This window comes from Centruroides sculpturatus, unplaced genomic scaffold (genome assembly GCF_000671375.1).
Source record: "Centruroides sculpturatus isolate CEXI.00-Female unplaced genomic scaffold, Cexi_2.0 scaffold133, whole genome shotgun sequence".
NCBI lineage: Eukaryota > Metazoa > Arthropoda > Arachnida > Scorpiones > Buthidae > Centruroides > Centruroides sculpturatus.
The window spans coordinates 537,410-544,179 of NW_019384319.1; positions in this window are offsets into that span (position 1 = coordinate 537,410).

Genomic DNA, 6,770 nt, shown 5'->3' on the forward strand with positions numbered 1-6,770 from the left:
TGTTCCTCTTTGTGGGAACAACCTGAAATTCACCAAACGCGACTGCACTTCTATATAACAAGCTTACACTTCCTGGTAAATTAATATCATTTTAACGCTTGATCTCTCTTGCGATTTCTATTTTAAAAAAAATGTATAAAAAAGTTAGAAAATATGCTTGGTTTTGGAATTCTGTTTAAGTTATGCAACGATATAGGTGTTATAATTTTCTATTAAACAAATAAAATTTATTTGGGATCATCGCGCTTGCGTGATTCATCGGTCGTGACCTGGTGTATGTGTTATAGTTGCCTAGCAACTATAACAGTACAAATCTGATAATGGAAAAGCAGTGTTGATAAAAAGTAAGGTGGCTTGACATTATTCTCTATTTCTCTACGATTTTTATACCTTGGGAATATTTTTACTTTACGATTTTTCCTTTTGGTTGAATTTTGAAGAAGAAAACAGCTAAAGAAAGAAAATCTTTAACTTGCTCCTCATCAATTGATAACAATAAAGAATTGATGAAAGTGCGGCAATCATTAACCTTATCACTCCGATTTGAAAGATTTAATTAAAGAAAACATATATCTTAAGAGCGTATGGATGACATTCGTAACTTTTTAATCACCCAAGTTAATTAACTTGTCGTTGTCACTTGGGGTTAGAGTAATTATGATCGTGTCTTTAAATACATCATTATTGTCTCGGTTAACTCAATTTAAAAATGCAAACAAATATTTTAAAATGATTTTCGTATATAAAATTAATTGAAATTTTTTAAATCCCTGTAAATCTGTCTTCACTGCGCGACGAAAAGACACGCAGTGAAAGCTGATTTATGGGAAAATTTTATTCATAAATATAAAACGAACAAAGAAAATCATTATTAAGTGATTTATTTCCTTGTATAATATATGAAATATAACCTTCTGTCTTATTGGTATCAGTTGACCTATACTTGGAGGTGCAATATTTGTTCATGTGCTCTGTATGTTGACTTAAACGTAAACCCGTGCCAATATTTCGAGATGTATGTTGACGTTCTGTGCCTACTGTATTGCTTCAGGCCGTGTTTATTCACGGAGAGATTCCCAGAAACGATTAACGGGAATACAATTTGACGTTAGTATTGCATTATAATGATGCACCAAATTGTTTCGGAATGATACACGTAAAATCGATCAGATCATTATAATTTTACAATTCAACAGAAAAGCGATCCTCTACAACATTATTTCTTGCCTATTCTTCAATTCTTTATATATATAAAAATATATAATTTATTCCTGCCAAGCGCTAACTATGTATATTTTATGCGAATTTTAAATTTTCTTGCAAGATACGAATATTGGTTTGTGAACAGTAGGAAATAATTGGATGTGTCCACTTTAGTATTCTGACGAATCAGCAGAAGTAAGTCATCGATCTGGTTTCTAGAAGTCAGAACGGACACACATTAGATGGCTGAGGATGTCGACTGTAGATGTTCAACGTACCACTAAACATCATGTTGTCGTCTTTATTGATCCAATGCATTCGCCTTCACACGCGACTATCAAACGCATTCGTAAGTGTTACATAGGCAGATCGTTAAAGAAAATCATTAAGAAGTATTACTATACATTAAAATTATACCAACCAATATAGATAAAACAGAGAAAAAAAGCTTATTATCTATCCGAAAATATTAATTCGTTATCGTTCGCTATCTCCACAAAACTCCTAAGATTTTTTTCCTCAACTTGTCCATTAAGTAAAACAAGCAAATTCCACCAAAATTACCCAAGAGAGGGAAGTTGTATCAAGGGAAAAAATTCTTTAATTGAAATCGCCAAATTCATTTCCTTAGTTATTTAAATGACGTCATTGGTTCGAATGATGTGGTTAATGAGAAATCGATGCAGTAGCCATCATTAACTGTCTGTAGTCTGCCGATTTAATTTATCATTCAATTCCGACTTTTGTTAGGTAACCTATCTTATTCTTGTTCACCTTTTACCCAATGAAAACGGATAAATCTCTATCCAATCTACGTAAGCTGATAATTCCCAAATTGCAGGTTATCTATGCAATTAATGCGATTTTTTCCTGATAAATTGCTGTTTGTGCATATTCAAAAAGTATGTTTCGGCAAACTTTATATATGGCGAAAATTATTATAGAAAAAGTTTTAGTTTTTGTAAAAAGTATTTGAGTTTTTGTTCTCTAAAAATTCAAAAATGTTGATCGGATATTCTAAAGACGTACAGAAGAATGAATCTTATCTAAAGTTGATGGTAAAGGTTTTCTACCACGTTATGTAAATTTTAAATCCGATCCTTCAGCTTTTTTCCAAAATGGTTGATGACGTTCTGACGGGTAAATCCTTTATAACGTCAAGTTATAACGCAAAAATTTTATAATTCATCACCTAAAGGAATCGTTAGAAGCAGGTCAGACATCACTTCCACAACTTAAACACCACACGTGACACGGAAATATCCGGAATTCCGGGACGCAGACACGTTGTGACCACGTGATTAATAGTGTTTCGGGTTAGATTTCAGTTAGAAGTGGAAGATCACAGCAAATGTTATTAATGGGATGTCAGAGTTATGCTGGTCTCCCGAAAGTTTTCATGATAAACGATTCTCGAATGGGGTCGGTTAGATTTTACAAACGTCATTTGCCACTTTTCATAATTTGCACTTTAATGATCCAATATGTCAATTTTTTAATTATAATTTCATTTTAATCTATGTGAGATAATAAAAATGATTATAGGTTATAAAAAACACTGCAAAGTAAATTTATTCTTGTTAAATGTATAAAATGCTCTTTTTTCTGCTCTAACATAAGCCGGTTGCGAACAAACGACAAATAAAAGAAAAATAAAAAGAGAGAGAGTCGAAGCAACATTCACTGCAATCAAACGTGGGTTATATATTGATCAACGAGTTGCAACTCTCAATTTCCATTTTGTCTGTAAGAAGATGTTCTTCCACTCCTAATTCATCCATCACTAATTTGTTTAGTCTGTCTAACGTCTTTTTTCTTTACAGTTTTCTCAAGGATGAAAAGAAAACTGAAGGAAAAAATAACTGTTCTCTGGCACCACTAGCCCATTGTTTGCACCGAACAAACACATCTTCTTTGTGTTGCCATCAATAGATGTCACTAGATGTCACCAACAGCTGACTTTGCTTGAACATTTGTTCTTTAATTAAAAAATATAATCATACTTTCTTCTAGTATCGGTTAAAAAATACGGATAATGACCAGCATAAAAACAAAAAAAAGGTATATATATTTATACATACGTAAACACAATTTAAAAATCGATTTAAAATAATACTTTTCCTATCGGAATTTCAAAGTGAAACTCAAATATTGAACAATGTTATATTTTGTTAGTAATTATGGATAATTAACAGAGGAAAGGATTCCTCCCACGTATCGAAAACCGATTTGTCACCAGCACTCTGGCCACTCCTGCTAAACTCACTCAATTAGATGTCTGACTATCTTACTCTCCATCATTAATGTTGGTGTTGTATGGTTTCCAAGTTTCTTTCGATTGTTCAACACCCTTGAGCATTCTTGATTCATCAAATGATCCTGAAGGAGTAGATGGATTTCTCCAAATGATGGAGGGTATTGATTGTAGACATTCGTTCTTTGCAATTATCATTTCGTAATCTTATAGATTGTTATTCTTTTCTTAGCTTCTTTTTTTATATTAGTCTGCTCTCGAGTTTGATTGTTTTCTTTTCTTACTTCGTTTACATTTTTTTCTCCCCATTTTTGAAAGCGCATTTTAAGATTTTTTTTATTTTTATTTTTAAGATTATCTTGGTTAAAATGAGGTATCGTCTTCCAGCTGTAAAATGCTAAATAGTTTTGAAATTCCTCGTCTTTTAATGAAATTTACATTGCTTCATTCTTACTCCGAAAGAAAGTATTCAACGTTTTGAGAATAGAAAAAAAAAACCTTTTTTAGCTTGCCTTACAGTTGATGCTTTTCAATTTTTCAAGTCGGGAGGATCTTCTTAAGAACAATTGAAGCTGGATGATAGTTCTTCTTGAAAGAATCTTCTGCATCTCTAAGGTGCTGAATTTTGTTTATAGCCCAACGCTGAAGAGAAACAATTTTCAATTTTACTAAAGAAAATATAAGCTGTAAGACACATCTCTAGAGCAATCAGGAAACGAACGGTAGCAAAATAAATTTATAATTATATAAACATATTTTAAATATGAATATTTAAAGTGTTTACTCTTTAAGATAAAGATTATAACGAAAAATAAAGAATGTTTTCAAGACTTGTCTTTGCTGGTTAAACGTTGACTTTACATCCAAACGATAAATGTAGATTCATGAAACCGAACCAGGGATTGAAAAATCAGTTGTCTGACATATTTTAAGTTAAGTAAATTGTATTATAGCTACATTTGGTTGACAATTAGTGTCAGCACTCGGTGTTTAGAACTTGTGGTTAGGGAAAGAGAAGAGGACAAGCATTTGATGGATGAGAGACTACACAAACAGATTAGTGGCCCAGGGACAATCTTATCTGTTGCAACTTTCGGCCCAAGACACTTTCTCTAATGATGGATGGTTGGATTGCTCTGCTCTCGCGTGATTTTGCGAGATTGAACGATAGTGACTGTAATAATAGAGGTGCATCGTTCGTTCCCACTTTGTTCGGATGCATCCTCGTGAGAGAGTAGAAAGAATGGAAAAACTAAACGGTTCTTTTATCTTTTTTTCACCTTACAAACAAGTCGGTAGTTTCTTATTCGGTCGCAACAAATTATTCCTCCTTTTTCTTGACAAAAACTATTCTACTTATTTAAGAAAAAGCAAACACAAATCGTGATTTTCCAGTTTTACAATTGTTTTTTTTGTTTTTTTTTCTTCCTCCCACTTGTATAAGATTTAGCATTGCGAGAATTACAAATGGTAGGATTTTATGAAAATTTATTGAGATTATTATAAAGTAATAGAGAATATATTAAAAAGAGCGACTTTCTTTGTCAATATCATTCACTTCTGAAGCATCTAGTGGAACAGGAAACATCAGCGGCAAAACGAAAGCAATTACTTCGTCCTAGAAGAGACTGGGAACACCAATTCGATGCAGTTCGTTGAACGTCGAGGATTGCCTCTGGCTAGTTCTATCTTATTGCCGCCTGTTACAGTATTGACAGAAAAAGCAGTAGAAATCTAACATTCAGCATGACATGTTTGGTCAGAGAACATCAACCGAGTTATTTTTGATTTGTGATATCGAATGTTTCTAGTATACTCTAAATAAACGAATAATAAACAAAAGATTTTTCGACACTACGGGATTAAAAATGTTTATAGGAGAATTATGCATATACTTAACGCAATATTGTTTCTTTATAATCGCTTTTTTTATGAATTCTTTATTGTTTGAGACTACTAGAACCTTCTTAAATACCGAGTATCAGTTTTAATCCGAAGAGTTAGAAGAATAGCCTTTTTATACTGTCTGGAACGGAAACTTGTAAATAAATGCAAATCCTTCCTTTTCAGATGAAACTATTGTGTTTTTACTAAGGATTCTTGTTAAAGTTTACACTTCTAGTAAAGTTTTCTAGGAGGAAAAAAAATCTTTTATCCATTCTACTTAGAAATGGAAAGAGAATTATTATAAAAGTCCATCTTCTTTCTGAAAAAAGTACTTCGCTAGGAATTCTAACTTAAATTCTTAAAATTATTATAATATATTCCCTATATACATATATATATATATATATTTAAAAAGTAGAATTAATTTCAACTAGTTAATTAAGAATTAAATTCGACGAGAGTCGAACAACTTGTAAGAATCTATTGTATAATCAATTGAGATAAGAAAATAGCTGAAAGAGTCTAATTCGAGAAAGATTTAAACGAATTAGCCTTTGGCAATCACTATTTCGATGTTGTTAGCTGAACAAAGAAAGACTTGGTAAACAAATTATTATTTAGTTGGCTTACTTCTATTTCATTAGTGAAAGGATGCAGAAGGAGACTGTATTGCCATACGAAAAGGAGAGTATTTTATCCGCAGGATAATACATTTAACAAATTATTTATTTCCAGTTTATTTAGTAAGTTATAATTAAAGATAATTCCAACACCAGATCAAGTTGTAGTTTTTACAACAATCACCTTGAATGCATGCAATTTTTCTTTTGTTTTGTTTTTACCATTCGAATTTCTTTTATGTGTGTTAGAATTTTATTTAATACCTTTAAAACGCTCTAAACAATTAAATTCGAAAATTTAAATACTTATTCAGGACATAAATCGCTCGTTCTCGGTGAATTTTATCGAAAGTATCCCTTAAGGTTAATTTGTTACGAAGATTTTTTATTTTTACTTCCATCTTTAAAATTGCCTGAAGTCTATAACTTCATTAAACTTAGCGCAAAATTTTTAATTAAATTAATTATAATTAATATGTAAATAAAATTAATATTTGATTTCTATCATTTTTAAAAAATTTTTTTCTTTTCGATTTATTTTTCTTATTTCTTTTTAGATTTTTATATAAGATATATTATCCTTATTTTATATAAAAAATATAACGATAAATGTAGATTCATGAAACCGAACCAGGGATTGAAAAATCAGTTGTCTGACATATTTTAAGTTAAGTAAATTGTATTATAGCTACATTTGGTTGACAATTAGTGTCAGCACTCGGTGTTTAGAACTTGTGGTTAGGGAAAGAGAAGAGGACAAGCATTTGATGGATGAGAGACTACACAAACAGATTAGTGGCCCAGGG